At 46.8% G+C, this 18,181-nt stretch overlaps 1 protein-coding gene across 1 annotated transcript in view; it reads left to right on the top strand.

Moving 5' to 3' along the window:
- Window positions 1-2,318: 2,318 nt before the first annotated feature.
- Window positions 2,319-18,181, top strand: part of LOC5667093 (supervillin) — a 205,880-nt gene continuing 190,017 nt past the window's right edge. Inside the window, exons 1-2 of the mRNA XM_061642227.1 lie at window positions 2,319-2,452; window positions 3,410-3,867. The gene's annotated coding sequence lies outside the window, so the exon portion shown is untranslated. The remainder of the gene's footprint in view (window positions 2,453-3,409; window positions 3,868-18,181) is intronic.

The raw sequence follows: 18,181 nt of genomic DNA, 5'->3' as shown, positions 1-18,181 counted from the left end.
CCGGACTAATCCGGAGTGATCCGGAGTGATCTGGAGTGATCCGGAGTGATCCAGAGTGATCCGGAGTGATCCGGAGTAATCCGGAGTGATCCGGAGTAATCCGGAGTGATCCGGAGTAATCCGGAGTGATCCGGACTGATCCGGACTGATCCGGAGTAATCCGGAGTGATCCGGAGTATTCCGGAGTGATCCGGAGTAATCCGGAGTGATCCGGACTGATCCGGACTGATCCGGAGTCGAATCCAGTTATGATCCGGAGCCGGAGTCATATTTTGCGCACCGGAGTCGGAGTTGATCCATGACTCCGCTCCGGATTACCCATCACTACTCCGGAGTTCGGCTCTGGCATCGGAATTGGCTCCGAAATCAGAATCGGTTTCGAAACGGAGTCGGTTTTGGCTTTTTGGGTCCAATGATGCTAAGTATTGATAGCCGTAAAGAATCAAAATTTACTTGTAAAACGATCCATTCTCATGGAGATTCCCGGACTGATTTCGCTTCTGATTTTTTTTATTTCAATGTGAGAACTGATTCTCGTTCCGGAACTATTTCCATTTCTGGAGTCAGTGCTGTTTCCGTTACCGGAGCAAATTGCGTTTCTCTGGTCGATTTTTATTCTGGAACCGATTTCGATCTCGGCATCGATTCCGGAGTTGGCTCCGGAGCCGATTGTGGAGTTGGAGTCAACTCCGAAATCGGCTCCACAATCAACTTCGGAATTGATTACGAAGTCAAATTAAGGATCGGCTCTGGAATTGGCTCCGTCTTTGACTCCAGAGTTGACTCCGTAATTGGAATCGATTCCAGCATCGGAACAAGCTCCGGAGTCAAATCTGAAATCGGCTCCAGAATCTACACCGGAATTGGAATCGATTCCAACATCGGAATCGGCTCAGGTATTGATTCCGTATACGGAATCGGAATCGGGTAGGTCCGATTCCAAGCTCCCACCTCTAAAGCTTCTAAAGATCAATACTAACCTGAAAGATGCTCACAGTGCGTTCGTTTGGCCCTGTAGGACCCTGCAGGATTTTTTCTAGTATGGAAAGTTGCGGCCATAACCACAAGAATCCTGGCGAGCTGATATACAACCTCTTTCTATACTGGCGCCTTGGTTTTCATCGGCTACTGCTCCAAATGAGAAGAAGAAGAAAACACACATAAAAAGGTGCATGATTTGTGATCCCGAGCCAACAGATGCAGCTGATCTAGTGCCTGATCGCTCATTATTTCAAAACCCCAAACGGACAATTTTAATGGCCGCACGCGTTGGCGGAGTTAAATCCGTGCCGGTCGTTTGTTTTGTTTACCCACCTCCTTCTCTCTTCCTCCCCAAATTCGGACATAATTCGCGCATGTTTGTGCTCTGGTTTTGCGTCATTGGTGTCGCAACTGATTCTGCGCATCCTGATCCATTCCGCAGGGAGGGGAGTGCAATGATCAATGGACGTTGATGTCTTAAAAATACGGAACCATTGTTGACCTTATAATTTAATGTTTTACTGCCCATTGAGCTGCAGATATCGATGGGCTGCAGTGGAATTGTAAATCCATTAAAGATCGCAACGATCGGTCGTTTATATGGTTCGGCGCTCCCGAGGGTTCCCCATGTCAAGAGGCTGACCTCGCGTGCCAGTATTCTCAATCGTTGAAGCAACTGGCTTAGCTACTTGTTGGTGGATTTTAAAAATATATCTTTCGACATCGATGATGTTCCCTGTTGGTCTGTCTGCTTGTTCGCGCTCTCTCACGCCGATGTACGTAGGAGATTTCAAGTGGGTACTGAGTTTTCCCTTTTGCTAGTTTAGCTATCTTCATTAGCAAAAGGGATATGTTTGGATGGTCTTTATTTGTGTTTTAACCTTGCTAGTGTAAATAATCGTTTCCATACCGAAAGAAAAGCTAGCGCAACGAGGCGGAGAGGGGACTTCTTTAGAAAGGAAAACATCATTATTTTCGCGTAAGGGCAGAGATGCTCCCGATCGTTCGTTTTGCTCTGAAAGAGAGAGAGAGCGAGAGAGAGAGAGCCGGTGTACCGGTTTACCTTTGCGATCGCGCGAGAGAAATAGATCGTGCGGAGGAAAATCCACAGTTTCCCCGTTCAGCCGACAGGAAAGGAAAATAAGCGGTGCGGGAAAACCACACCAACACCAACAGAGAGCCAGACGCAATACGCGACGATCGTGAGTTTTTCCGCTCCGGCAACGATCGGCGGGATCGTGTAGGGTGTGATGATTGGGACAGGATTGGGGTGTGTAAAAATGTGCCGGGTTTGTTCTAGTTTCCCGCAAGTGTAAAATTTCATTTCGGTATCTCCGCGGCCGGTGGCGCATCGTCGTGGCGATGCGAGTTTGTCGCGATCTCTGCGCGCGCGTTTTGTACGGACGGAAAGCGACGAAAATTTCGAGCGAATCTTGAACATCCCAGTGTCCGGGGCATTTCGTGTGTGCAAGTGAGTGATGCAAAAAAGGGGTTTTCCCGTACAGTTTCACCCAATCACTGTGGTGTTGTGCGTATGTGAGAGTGATCACTTTAGGCGGAAAATCAGCTAGTGTCAAACGTAGATAGAAGTGTATAAATCATTACAAAATAGCAAGATCAGCAAGTGTAGTGTATGGCGAAGATTCCGCTTGAAATTCCAACAATTTTAAACGTGTGGGGATTGTGTCCTTGTCAGCGCGCTGCTTGTCAAATGGCCACCACTCAACCAGCATGATGATGTACCGTTTCGGAAGGGAGTTTTTCCACCTCAAAGTTGGAAATGTCCGGCCAGTCAATGTACGGTACGCAATTTTCAACCTCATGGCGTCACCACCATGAGTCCCTCCATGCAGCGCGTACCCACCGCGCCCATATTGTTCGCCGCCACTTGGTGGTGGTAAATCTAATTTTAAACCCCCGGCACAATCTCTTCTCTGCCGCATCTGCCGAGAATGGCTGCTGATGCTGTGGGGGTAGAGGAGGAGGATGTTGTTTGCGCTTTATTGTTGTCATAAAGGTTTGTTCATTCTTTCGATTGCCCGAGCATTGCGATCATTTCAGCTGAAGTTACGGTGATGTTGATTCGCTTTTATCTCACAAAATTGCATCTTTTATTTGCGTCTTTGAGGTTAGGATTCGCAAAAGCGGATGGGGGAGGTTGACAATTGAGAAGTCATCCACGGCAGGTGTAGGACGCGGGGACGCTTAGGAAACCCTGTAAAGTAGGGCAAGCACACTACTTGTTGCTGTCAAAACGTGATGATCGAGCATAGAGGAATGATAGGAACCCACACATACATACAGCGTCTAAGTAGGCCAAATGCGATACGCAAAAATAAGTAAACAAAGCAACGGTGCGTTGTAGAGGTAGGTAGCGTAGGATCAGTTGTTGTTGCATTGTTCTTATCAGAGTTGTCGCTTCTTGTAGGAAAACTGTGAACCAACGAAAAGGAATGCATTTTATTGTTCGATTTAAAGTGCTAAGTGGTGAGGGTGCGTTCGCGACTGCATCAGTGTCTTCATTAAAAGTGCATTAAAAGGTATCGTTGGGCAGTTTCTCTCTCTGTCTCCCTTTCGAGGGATAGTGAGTGTGTGTGTGTCTAGTGCCTTTTCCCGAGTGTCTAGAATGTTTCGATGAAAATAGAATAAAAAAGAAGAAGTTTGTGTGAAATGATGCCACTACGGTTCTGAGCATTAGTGCGTGGCTAAGGTTCAAACGTGTGTATGTGTAGTGCGTTTGTTTGGGGAATGGTTGAAAGTATTTTCCCAACGCATATTCTATAGTGTGGTGAAACGTGTGTTTGTGTCAGTGTGTGTGTGTGTGTTTGTGAGGGCAATAGTGTGTCACCGTGCATCCAGCGGGGCCGAGAAGTATTAACCTGACATGTGAGTAGCATTAACTGTCGCAAGAAAGCAATAACTGTGTCACACGAGACCTCAGAGCTAACCTCAGAGTAAATTCATTTTGATTGGCTTACAAGAGCAGCTTCACTTTGGATTATAGCAAGCATTTATAATGCACGAAAAGGTCATGTACTGAAACAGAGATCGACGAAATGCTTTGATAAAACCACCGAACCAACCAACCACGTATGAATTATTTTTTGGTGCTGCGATATGCATTACTTCTCCGTTGGCACTGAAGATGATCCGCTCAAGATTAGTGAGAGGTGCCAATGAAGGTGCTAAGCTTGGGCGCGACGTGTAATATCTTCATCCTGCATCTACCGTCAGATACAGTCCGTCGTAGTGCTCTCCTGTTTTGTCCCATCCCGCCGCATCCCTTTTAGTCGCTCCAATGCGACGCACTAATTGTCATAAATAAACGGCTAACGGCTGACACGCCGCCAGCAGGCTTGGTGACGATGGACGGAACCGCGGTTGACCGATGATCGTTTACCGCCTGGCGGGACCGATACCGAGCTACACTGTCAATCGTCAGGTAGGGTGGTTGGACATTACGAATTCTACACCTATGCAAAGGCACACACGCCACACGGGGAGGGACGCGAATGAAAAATCTTCAAGATCTCACGTGTTACGCATAGGTAACGTCCACCGCGCGACGTCTGTAACGGATCCCGCGCCGCTGGTACGGTGTGCTTATGTCGCAAGTGTACCTATTCTTGGCCAACGGCATGACCCTTTTTGTCCCAAGCTGTCCCTCTCTCACTCTCTACCACGTGTGTCGGAGACACTGGGCATAGTGGCGATCGTACGGGCAAGCTGATAACGCTGCCTGTACCACCGACATGCGGCACTACGCGTAGCTCTTTCAGTTCAGAAAAGAAATCGACCAAAACGAAACGCAGCAACGGCCCGAAATTAGCATTCTGACCAGCGCAAACGTCGTTAGCGCACGTTTCGCCGACCGCGAAGGAATTTCTTTCCGTCCCGGTGCGCGATAGAGATGTGACCATTGTTAGAAAATAGGCAACCGCGAGAGGAAAAACCGTTTGGCCAGGATGGGTAAACAATAAACTCATTGACACTGGCCGGTTTGACGGTTTGAACGGGGATTTGAAAACAAGAAAAAAAGCTCTACTAAGAAATACCGAGAAGTCTTTTCTTTTTTTTTTGCAGAACATCGGTCTTCATCAAAACGCTCTAGCACACCGCCACTTAAGTAGGGAGCGACGATGGGGATTAATAAATTTGCCATTTTTTTACATCGTGAGGAAAGCGGCATACGTTTATGATACGTTGAGCTGGCGGGGTATTGTTTCTAGCATATCTATCCGAAAGCCAACGGCTAGCACGTGACAATCATGGGCTAGGAAAACGGGGGTAGCGTAGCTTCCTCAAACAATTGAGTTGCGTGAAGAAATGTGAAACCCGGTGTCAGTTATTAACTGCTTGATTGTGTGTGTTTTATATGTTGGGTCTATTGGGGGGAGCGCGCTCCATAAATGTTTACCGTAGAAGTGTATTTTGGTTTATGATTGTTGGTGGTTTATGATCGTTTAAATGTTTGATGAACTAGACTTGTAACACACATTGACTACAAGTCGTGGGTATACGACAGTAACGATAAAACAGGTCTAATCAGACAAGTAACACCTTTTGACTAATGAAGAATAGTCGTTACAGTTTTTTAGACTGTTGGGAATTTGTATCCAAATCACTCCACTCTAGGAACAAAAGCTATGGTTGAGATTTACACCTTAATGGCCATGTTATTTGTACCTATAGATCACCTTTAGATCATTACGTTAAGAAAAATCTCCTCTAAGTATACTATGCCTTCCGAGCGCCATCTAGTGGCAACAAGGAGCAAACGTCTCTCTCTCTCTCTCTCTAGAGTAACTGACAGCTTTTGGAAATTGTTTTGACTCTACGCAGCTAATTAATTACAGCACTTTTCTCACTTTACGGCAGCCACTACTTACACACCACCCGGCAACGGTGCCGGTATGTGCATGTTCCGTTCACCGATGGCGCAAGAAATTGCACTCACCGCTCCTGCCTTGTGGTGCTAAAAGGCACCGATTATTGATACATGAGCCTTGCTGCAGTCTTAATCGATGCGTCGATCAAAATCCATGCGGTCCCTTTGTGCGGGAGGTGCTGCACGTTAGAAAGTTGTGTGTGTGTGTGTGTCTCTGCAGCTGAAAGAAAGGGGCACAACATACGAAATTTCGTTAATGACGCCCGCGCAACCAAAGGTGCTGGCGCGCGCGCGCCATAGGAAGTTATGTAAAGCAACGCCTACCCTTTGGGCCGCCGTGGCAGTATTATGGCAAAAGGGTGTTTGTTTCGGTGTCACAAGCAAATTCCCTCCCGTCCGGGACTCGGGATTTCGGGAAAGATGGTGGCTGTATTATTATTGTTATGCTACGATCATCGAATAAGGAAGTGATTTACGGGTTGATTGGTGCGTTGGCGCGCAAGGTTCGATGATGATCGCGCTGTAGAAAACCTTTCGGAGGAGAGTTTTCTGAGGGGGAGCTCAACTGAGAGCGTTCGGTGGCGAATGTTACCTGGTTGGATAACGATTTCTGGATTAATTAGAGGAAGAGGGAGAGCTAGATCCAGCTAGAACTAGAAACCGAGAAGAAGAGTGTCGGAAGGATGGTGAAAGGCATAAATCACGCCGCCGCTCGCCGTAACTGTGTCGAGCCGCTAAGCGCACCAGGTTGTTTTTTTCGGTTATCGGAGCTCAGGTTTCTCCGTTGCTGCATTTCAAATTAGGATTCACACTAACGAGGTGCTAGATTTACGCATTAAAAGTTCATCGAACATTCGATAAGATATTACACGGGTTTGTTGTCGTTTATCAATGGTGTTCTGGTAGTAGGGCGAACCGGGACTTTGGCAGCGATGAAGATAAACGTCCACCTGGGATGGAAACAAAATGGGATACAATTTGAATGAGAAATGAAGATGTTTGGGTGATCGATCTGCAGCGAAGGAAAACTGGCTCCAAAAAATAAGAAAGGACATGGACAAGTTTGTAGGGCTGTTTAGTATCTTGTCAAATAAAACAGTTAGCCGTGTTTTGATGACATATCTACCGTTCTTCGTTATTTGCTTCTTGAAATTGTTGTCGTGAAAGCAGCTCGGTAGCATTTCTCCCTCCAAAGATGACACATTCTTCATAGGAAAACTACAAATAAAATTGCTTCAAATCATATTATATCCACCAACCCGTTGGCTAGTCGGTAATTTTCTCACTTCAGCTACGTTTACCTCATAATGCGATAAAAGTAAGCCGAATGATTAAATTTGAATTTGAATCGAAATGCTCAAAACCCAGTCTGGCCGGTTTAAAGCTCAGAACCCCGACGCGACGAGATTCTTCACCGTCTGCCTCTGCCCTCTATGCCGTTTCAGCGTTCTAATCCTGCCATAGCATAAGCCGCTTTACTTTGTTTGCGGCCAAATTATAGCCCTGTGCATCTGTGATTCTGCTTCGGCAGTCGTAATCGGTTGTGCTCCATTTTTTTTCGCCTCCCGATGTGTTGGACCGAACAAATTGTTCTCGTTCGCTCTCGATTTTCAAAGGGATGAGTTAGCCCTAGCACTGGGTAGCATCCAGTGGCTGGCTGGGTGTAAGAAAGTAAAATTAGAAGAGTAAAAACACAATCAACTTACACACGCACGCATACCCCAATAAAAAAACTCAATGTGTAACAGATCGAGATCGTGGAATGGAAATGAAATCGAAATTGGAAAGAAACAGGTCTCGGTCTTGGGCTGTTGTAGGGGCCCATTCTTCGCCTTAGGTATCATTCGACAACGGCCACTTGGTCCGGTTCGATCAGCGATCGAAGAAGATGCCTTTCCAAACCGAAAAAAAAACACACTCCCCAACCAGCTCCTTAGGGCGCAATAATAATGTTAATTGCTCGCCCAAGGTATCCAGCAGCCTTGCGATCGCTGGCCCGAGCTCGATAGGTAATCCGACGATAATTGGGTTGTTTGTTCTGTGGTTCTAAGCCTGGCGGAACCCGCGATACGCCTGGCTGCTGCGTTGGAACAGGTTTCGGTTAGTTTCTTTTGGAAGTTGCCGAGGTGGTTTTTTTTATCTCTCAGTGTGTGAGTTTTTGTTGTTTGGTGCTTTGGCACGAGCGCTGCACTTTCTGCGGAATCATCTTATGGAGGTTTTTTTGTGTGTGTTATTGTTGTTCTTCGAGTCTGTTGGAAGTCTAATTTCTGGACCAGGCTCGTGGTAGTAGTCAATAATTTATTACATTGGCCGAATCGTTCAAATTAGCCGTGCGTGTGTTGTCTAGCCGTTGGTGCAAGAAGAGAGTCTTTTGGGAGACTTCCAGGATTTGTAGTGTTTGAATTTAAAATCATCACAAAATGGTAGGAATATCGTGGATTGTGTTAAGATCATTATTTTATTGATGTTTAATCAAACACTAAAAATCGTGAAATGAAATTAATGTGAAAAGATTTAGAATTCTTGAAATTGATAACAGTTTCCAGAAGTTCAAGAGAGAAGACCTCATATACCATCAATAGATCCTAGTTTTAGATACAATACAGACGTCCAATGGAGACTAAACCGAATCTCGCTAGAACGAAAACTGTACGAAAAGCGAAGAAACTATTGAAAAATTATCGCGATTTCTAGAATTCGCAAATTAAACACACGTTTCACTGGCAAACCATCCCGCAAACTCGTAAACAACTTGTGTTCTCCACACCAGATGCTACACTCGAAAGCTTCCTAGATCGCATCGATCGACACTGGCTTCCCAAGTCACTCCTAATCACTTCACCTCGGGATGCCCAGCTCAGCGGCCCCAGTATGTTGTGCATTAATTTACGATGTGAGCAATTAATAAATTTATCGTACTAATGAACGACGCACCGCTCTCGCTTTGAAATCTGGCCTTCTGGCACAAACGTATGCGCGCGTGGAAACCTGATCGATTTGAAGAGGCAAATGTGGTTCCACGGGAGCGTATCCCTGAACGATCACGATTTATCCTACATATGGGAAGAAAGGTTTCGCTTTGTTAGCGATGCGCCGTCGTGTGAGATGTTTCCGGAACTATAAATATCTCGCGTGGATCTTGCTGGAGTGAAATGGCTAGCGAGAAGGTGACCGTTAATCGTGATGCTGCTGCTGCTGCTAAATAACTGTTCCGTCGGTACGAAATTAGCAAGATCTTAACAGACCTCCGACCCAACGGTATCGGTAGAGTTCTTGAGAGCAACCACCCAAGAACTTTTTGGCAGCGGCCGCAGACTAATGTGCGCCGAATTGATGTTTCCTGCTGTAAGCTGTCTGCTTTAATCGGGCACAGCATGGGCCTAGGGTGGCGCTGTTTCGCTGCTTGCAATCATACCGTGATCGCTGCTAACGATCGTTTATGGTGATTGCCGTCCGGGCCACACACCGGTCGATTCTGCGGTTGTGTGCTGTTGTGTTGTACTATCACTGCGCCCTCGGGAAATGTGCATCCAATCGTTTGCGGCTGCAAGTGAAAAGTGAAAGACGGAAAAACACACACAAATCGAAAGTCACCACCATCTCTCTCTATCTCTCTCTGTGTCGGTCGCTCTTTGGAGAGAGTCATTTGTTTGTTTGTTGTACATGCGTTACAGGGCACAATTATTGAACGCAGGGACAGAGACACATACACACAGCACACACACAGTAGAAAACTGCCTGCCCAAAGGGACGCATAGAGCGGTGGTAAAAATAGAGCACCTCGCCGAACGGGTGGAAATGCAATGGAAACCTTTGAACGCAATAGGCATACCGATCTAATAAGTTAGTTTCACCTTCGCGCGGGGTCTTGGTGGTTCGCGTGCAGGGAAGTGATTTGATTGATGGGGTTCGGTTCGACAGCCTGCCGGCGAGCCTGAGGTTAATGGGTGTGAGGCGACAACCATGCACCGTCGTCGTACACCCGGAAATGGACGCACATGGACGGACTATTTTTAGGGTGAAATTATCAATACGAATAAGGGAGCCGAATATGGAGCACTACGAGCAGTGAGTGCGTGCGTGCGTGAGGTGCAGAAAGCAGACTAGGTCGTTGAAAGAAAGCGGTTTATTTTGGGGAATATTTAATTTTAAAGATGACTTGATCTTTGCTGATCGTTGAATTGGAATGAGCTACGGATTTAGGTGTCTGTTTGTGGATACAAGAATGAATCACGTGCAAAGCATATGGCTTGAACGGAAAAAGACACATTTAGCTACAAAGCGAGTGTTGTCATCATGGAACTTTTATGTTTCTGAACGGATTTCGAAGATGTCAAAATATGGAATATCTGTGCTCCGCTGGCGGTGATATTTCTTGACGTTTTGTTTTGAATATTTTAAAAAACAAATTCTCACATTTTTAGGCTTTGTGTGGTATTCCGTGTAATAAGAATTTCAAAAGACTACTTAGTAGCAAAGCCAGCTATGCCAGGAATGTTGGACTATTTATATACTCGCGACACAAGGAATTAAATTCCTTCCGAAACGAGCTACTTCACCGTACGGTACTGATCCGATCGCGATCACTTGTTTGTCGTCGAACGATTTTTAACAGACCATTTACGACAGAATTTACGGGCGAAGCCCTTCCCCTTCTGTTGCACTTCTCTAATGTCAACCAGATGGGTGATCTCACCGCACCCATTCCTAGTGTGTGATATTTTGAGAAGATGTGTTTTGGGTGCAATTTATGGCGAATCGCGTATCGTGGGATGGTAAATTCCCGCGCAATTTAAATTGCACTCTATTTTATTGCACTTGGCAAAAATTGAATTGTATCATCTCTCTCAAACACACATGGCTGTTTTGTGTGTTTGTTGTGAGGGGGATGAAAAAGTGTTGCTCATTTGGGGGGAAATGGCTCATCAACGGGTGCCCTATTCTTGCCACAAAAGCATTGCTCAACAAGCACATACTGCCCCTACGTATTGCACAATCGATGATCGCACGCGAGAGACGCCGATGGTTGGTAGTTGTTTTACTTCCTCGAAACGAAAGTTACCCATTTCGACTCGGTCGGTAAGCTCAATACCTTCATGTGCTGTGGATGTTGACCATTAGCAAATGTTGCGCTTCGCTTCGAGTTTGAGCAAGGGGAAGAATTTCGGGTAAAGTTTGATGCTTGTTTTGACACCCTCACCCACAATGCGAAAGTACACGCACGACGATCACCATCACCACCACCTTCACCGGTCAACGACATCATCGAAGGGTTTCGCTAAGAAGGTGCCGCCACACACAAAACTTGACGAGGATGTTGTGGATCCGCACCTTGCGTGTGGTGGCGTGTACCACGCCTTGGTTTGCGGTTTGAGCGTTCCATGAGCTCTCGTTTTTCCCTTCCGTTTCCTGTCCGGGCAACGCAAGTGCGACAATAGGGCGACGCATCCAATCACTTTCCCTTCGCTGGGTATTTTCAAAGTGCCGGAAAGCACACTAATTGAATGACGGAGAGATAGCGAGAAAGGTAGGACGAGTTTGCTGGACAGTTCACGGTAAACAATGATCAATTACCGATAATTGAAGATTGCGTGAGTGTCAATAGTCAACCTGTAACGGTCGTCGATCGATGGTTAGCATCATTAGGGGGGCGCATAAGAAATTGGAAAACAGCAATACGATTGCAAGGCGATTGGTATTTACTAGCATAGAAATAGAGGGGTAAATAGGCAATCGTAGTTAAATTTCATATTAATACGAACTTGTATCGCATACAGTACGAGACATAACGCTGCCTTGGGGAGGTGACTCGATAGTTTGATGTATAAGTGCGCAGGCTGTCATACGACGGCATGAGGTTCAATTCCAAAACATGACAGATCTATCACTTTATAACAGAGAGATACAATGAATCTTTACTTATTTATCCTAAGATATATGCAAATTAGTCGATTGTTAGTTTACGCTCTAATGAAATATTGGAATTGCTTTGAGATTGTGTTTTGATAAAAGACTCATTATTATTCAATTTCTAATTTATGTCTGGGCGAGTGAATGATCAGGCGTAATCGCACGATATGAAATACAACCCCGCCCAATCAATAATACACTTCTAATGTAGCGTTTCTGCATTCCAGTTCGTGCCCAACGAACTGCACTGCGCCCCCCCCCCCCACCCCGCCGTGTTTTGCATGTCAGAAATTAAATTAATAATGATCTGAAATTAAGCTGTATCATTATCCGGCAAAGCAGCCCACAACAAGACTTTCACGCACGCGTAATAGACACCCGTGCCGAAGTGTGCAAAACATTCGATACACTCACGACACGCTTGTTGTTCGGTTTTCCAGATTCCATCGGTCGCGTCTGCTGGAGCTTTCTTCACCTGCAAGATCAAGATCGAGTGTGTGTGTGCGAGTGTGTCGAAGGGAGTGACACCTACCATACACGATGCATTCGGATGCACCTGTACGATGCAGCCAGCACACCACTCGGAACCACTCCAGTGGACCTTCCCCGATCCGACAGTGGCTAGATTAGATTGCATGTAATTTACACCTCACACAACACTCGCACTCACGGGAGCGTTCGCTTTTGGTGTCCATGTTGGTGGTGCGTTCATGTTTGGCTGATTATTTTACACACCAGACACCAGGGAGGGCAATGAAAGTAACTGAGCCGAGCGGTGTGGCGGTTATAGCGGCATCGCTTAGCCTCACTGAAAACGGACCCTTCCACTTTGGTTGGGCCTTCTCCAGAGACGGAGAGACACACCGCGCTGGTGGTTCAATTATGACGGCGTTTAATTAATGGGCATTACGCAAGTGCTGGAACTCCTGGGTCGTGTTCCCGTGCTTGAACGGACCTGCTCTGTACGTGCGAATGTCACCGCGAATGAGGGTGAAATGCTGACGACAGGTCTGTGGACGCTTCAGGTACGCGTTGCGCGATTGCGTAATTTAATTATTTAGATGATGCTCTGTAAACGGTTCGACGAAGTTCGGCCCGGGCTGCAGAAGGACATAATTAGCGGTGACCGTTTTCGCGTTAACTAATTTTTATGGCACCGTGTATGGAGTTTGGGGCGCTGGTGTATCTAGGCTGGAGGAGGCTGAGACGGCTGACGCTGCAGTAATGTTTGAGTCATACGGGTTAATGAACGTTTTAGTGGCTTTGGGAAGGAATTTGTTCGTATCTTCGGCATCGCTTACTGTAGGTTGAAAGTATGTAAAGCGATTGAGTGACGTCTTCTTGAAGAATCACTTGAAATCTGGACTGATCTCGCAGATCAATCTATCACATATTACGCAATGTCTAACTCTCGGTACAATCTTTCGATCAATCTTACATCAAACACTCACTTTCCACTGTATGCCGCTCAGTGTGTAACGGGCTCATCTTCTTCTAAACATTCCACACCACCGACACAACACATTCCTTCACACGCACGGTTAACACGCAACCGTCCCTCTCTCTCGATTATACACACCTTTGAGCACTGCGATCGTCGTGATCACACGGATTCATGCTCACGCGTCATTAATCTTGCACAAAATCTTGCAGCTCCAGACGGCTTTTTGGCTTCTGTGTGCGATTCGGGGTGCGAGTCGTGTATGCAGACGACGCAATGGAAGGGTTGGGCGAGCGACGGAAGGCGCTTTCCAGCGCCAACTCCCTCTCCGCTTGGTACCGTTTAATCGATGCACTTGCGGTACGATTTGCAGCCGCGCCAGGGTTTTCGATTTCGGTTGAATGGTGCAGTTAATTGGATTTGATGTCAAAAGCAATTTACAATCCATCATAAATTGAGCGTAATCGAACATGTGGGGGCACACAGGGGAGCTCAATAAATTAGATTTTCTGCTGGTTTGTTGTTTGGTGCCTACCACCACACTACAGGGAGCTCTGGGGTGGGATGGCAACGAAGATCGCATTCGGTGCATCGATAATTTCTTTCATCTTCAAGTGGTTTTATTTTCTGTTGTGGAGTCGCCTTGGTTTGTTTTTTTTTTTTTTGGGGGGAAAACATAATTTAATGACCAAAAGTCTTGTTTGTTCGGAAAAAATGGCCAAGAAGAGTAATTAGGAAGCTTAGGAGCAGGTTATATCGCGATGGAACAGGATCGTCATCCACGATCGCTATCTTGGGCGGATGATGAAGCGAAGTCTAAGTTCTGCTACCATTTTTTTATGTGTGGTTTGCTTGTTGGTTCTTTTGATACATCCAAGCGAACATAAAACGGGATGACAGAGGAACAGAACTCACTCGTTATCTTTGCACGCGTACGGTGAGTTGGCATGAAACCAGATCAGGTTTCAATTTGGTTGTGTTTTGTGTCCAAGGGTTAACGTGATTTTAATTAGTTTATCTTTTTTCCTTCAGGACGTTGCTGTTCCTTGATGGATCTAAAGATGTAAAGTCAGTCAGACGAAAATGTCCGTTTTAGTGCGATTTTTCATTGCCATTTGCTCGAGCATTATTCAAACGGCAGCTCCTGACGGTCAGGAATTACGAAATATTTCCTCTTATATTCACTTTCACGTTGCTTTCCAGTGCTAAACTCTCTTCTCGTAATACTGCCAACCACGACAAGAGATTCTCCATCGCAAACTTGAAGCCAAGTGCCGTTCCTGCTCCCATGATCACAGAGGGTGGCTGCAAAGCTGATCGAGCGATTGTAACAGAAGCCTTTGCCCTTTTTTCTCCCCCAAGTGTGCATTTGCCCCTGAACTTCGGGGCGTGCTTATGCCCGGTGCGCTGCCTGTTTCTAATCTGATTTTCATTTCTTTCGTGTTTTTTTGTTGTTGTTGTTGTAAGTGCAGCGGTAGCCATACCCCACGGTGGGTCAATCCCATTACTGATTCCAGCTTGCCTGGGGCATGGGCCACGATCAGCCACTCGCCGTATGTTCGAGATAACAATTATTATTGCACTTGCATTAGAAGCAACGGCCTGCAGTGAGCAGCGGGCAAAAAGGAAGGAAGTAAGTCCGCATGCTTTACCGAATTCCAAACCCGATCACCCGGCACTGGGGGTGGGTTCGGGATGTATCGATCACTATCTCGGTGGTCAGGTGAACCTTACAGGCGACTCCACGCTGGCAGCAGACGACCTTAAGCGATTGCAGCCAGGCAACTACCGCTAATGGAACTGCTAATTGGATAGTTTATGGAATTTTGCTAAAGTCGCTAAAGGTGGGTCATAAAAACGAACCTTTAGCTTCAGTGGCAGGTAGAGCCTCTGATCCTGTACCCCGTAGCCGGAAGTGATTGCTTCGCCGGATGTGTCTTTTTTTTCGGGCTACGTCTCCCGGAAAGGTATTGCGCTGTAAAATACTTTAACGTGTATTGTGCGTGATGGTAAAGGAATTTTTGCAGATAAAGCCGCTTTTTACACACTCATGTGTCAATCTACCAACCGTGTGGTGTGCAATTGTCTATTGATTGCCGTTTTGCTGTACGTATTTGCTAGGCGTCATGCGGTCGTATGACTTTCAACAGACCAACACACAACAAACCGTCTGACTGGCTTTTGGGTGGAAAGGGATTTGATCATAGGTTCCGGAGCATTTATTTTTATTGAATGTTTATGCTAATGTGTACCTCGAGACGGTAGAGACTTTCGGCTGGCCCCTTTGCAACGAGACGTCCTACGAACTCCACACCAAACTGTTACTGCCTGCCTACAGCACGTAGAAACAACGCGGAGAGCTCGGTAATAGATGATCACCTTCACAGGCGGGCACACGATATAGGGAAGGCCGCTGTGTGTGCGTGTGTGTGAGGATCAAACAATGTCAATAAATATTAGTTTTCTAAATTACGAACACACGATTGCTTGCCAAAACCGCAAACAGACCGCTAGAGACGACCATCGCGTCAACCGAGAGCGGGAGGAACATCATGGAGTTTCGGAATTGTTTGGCGAATGGCCGTCGGAATCTCGCTTTCGGAGATGACTTGGGGAGAAAAGAAAATTTGCTGACACTGGACATGCTCCCGGTCCAGCCAGCGGGAACATGTCCAGACGAAGGGGACCGTTGTCATAACGACTTTCTGTTTTTGGACGCTTGCCAAACGGCTAAAGACACTAAAACTTGGCGCGCCCGTTTCTGACGCCCGTGATGGGACGGCTGGGCGCGTATCAAATCCCACCACACGGCGTGGTACCAAAAGGGAAGCTGTGGGGGTTTCGATTTCTGCGAGTCAACCGAACCAGAAGCCACCCGAAAACGTTCCCCGTGTGTGTTTGTGTGGTTGGTTGTACCTTTCACTATCCCATGTATCGGTCGGCGGAAGGTGTCCAAGTCCGCTGGGAGATTATGAAATCGCAAAGAATTCGTAATCAAATTCCGGTAGGATTCCCATTCAATCCAGGGAGGACGTGTGGTGTTCCGCATGACCGGAGCCCGGGCTAACAAAGATATGACTGGCGTTTGGTGTTTGGTGCCGGGTATCAAATCACGTACGTGCAAGAGTTCTGCGTGCGAGAGCGACGGTAAACGGATAGCGAAAGGTGGCCGGATCCCAAAACGGTCGCGCCCGGATCCACGAGCTCCATACACGTAGCGGAGCGTATGGTCCGGCCGGCCGATTTCCGATAATGCCGATTATTGGACACGCCAGACATGGCTATTGATTTATGGGCCTTTAGGCTTCATTTCCTCCTTCGGTGTTCAGCGGGCGCGGACGGGTTCAACTTTCGATTTCACTCACCCGCCAACTGTCAAAAGCCGCCCTTACTTATTTGGAGGACGGAGCGGAACGGTTTGTTTCTGAACAGGGGAAAAGGTGGGTAGGTTTCTTTCTCCAAACAGTTTTTACGTTGTTGTTGGTGCCTTCATCTCTCGTAGGGAGTGTTATGATTTGGCGTCTTTTTTTGCTGTTGTTGCTGGGTTGGGTTTGGTTCGGGATCCAACACTGTTTTGAGCGGGCGCACAAAAAGCTAGAAACCGTAAACATGTTATTTGGTGAACCTGACAGCTGCCGTTTGTGTCATTTTGTCGATCATAGCGTTGGTGGCTAGGTTAGGAGGGTGGGAGGTTTTGGTGCGGGGCATGCTGTCGTTTGATAACGTAATCGATCGCGCTCAATGATCAACTCTCAAACGAAGTTGGAGATACACGCATTGAAAGGGTGTGCTGTGTCTAGTAATGTTAGGCGCTGTAAGACGTTGTGATTACAATTCAATTAGTGAGCCGGTGCTTGTTGAACTTTGCTGGAGAGAGATGTAATGCTGTTGCTTTACAGTGTAAGATTAGATATGTATGTCTCCTCTATTACAAGATACACGATGTAGTTGGAGAGATTTATCATAGATGGCGCTTAACGGATGACACTTATCTTTTTAGGTATTTGTATAGATCTGTACTTTAACTACCATTCGTCGAGTCTGTTTTTAATTACTTTGCTTTTTTCAATGTGTTTATTTCATCCTTCATTTCTACTCCCCAGGATAACGCTTTGACATTCAGAGATTATTATCTTTGCGCAATATTCCCTCCGATTGACTCACAAATTGTACGTTCCCAATTGCAAATAGTAATTACTGGTCCTTGCAGCTCTGCCTACTTTGTAGCCAAGGCTGAATTTCGCAACGAACCAAAACTGCATCTCGAACTCACGATGATCATCGTGATCCTACCTAAAACTCTCGACGACCGTACCGCGAGCGTACACCTTGGGGGTTAAAGGGCTTCGCGTACTTACATGCCATGCCCATCGTAACCGGCAAAGAGAAGAAGGGAGAGAAAAACGCGCGCACACACACAGAATAAACATAATAACCCCCGGCAACTCTCTCTTTCGATGAATCACGCCATCAACGCGATAACGCGCGCGCGCGGTTGGATCGCCCGCATGACACTCTTGCGATTCAGCGATCGTGAAACAAAACTCACCCCCTTCCAGCTATCGAATATCTTCCCCGGTCTCACCCGACCGGTCCTGCCTGTCGGGAACTCCCTTGCCGTTGGGAGGTCATGCGTTTTGCGCTGTGTCTCCGCGTACGCAAAGGCGGCACCACACATCGCAGGGTGATCTCGAGCAGCCCGAACTGCGCTCGTCGTCGAAGTAGAAAAAAAAATCGTTATGTATGATACAGCCCGGGGCGGAGAAATGCCGCATAAAAAGTTACAAAATACTCTCCGACATCTTCGGCCGGCCTGTGCCGGTCGGTGTGTTTGCGCGCGGTGACTTCACGATCATCCCGCGCAACGATCAGCCCGGGCACATCGTGGAGCGCAGTGCGGAAGTGCGGAAATTAATCGGAGTACAATAAATAAGCCCGCTAACACGGCCGACGTTGACGAG

This window comes from Anopheles gambiae, chromosome 2, assembly GCF_943734735.2.
Source record: "Anopheles gambiae chromosome 2, idAnoGambNW_F1_1, whole genome shotgun sequence".
NCBI lineage: Eukaryota > Metazoa > Arthropoda > Insecta > Diptera > Culicidae > Anopheles > Anopheles gambiae.
This window is presented reverse-complemented; position numbering and strand designations above follow the sequence as displayed.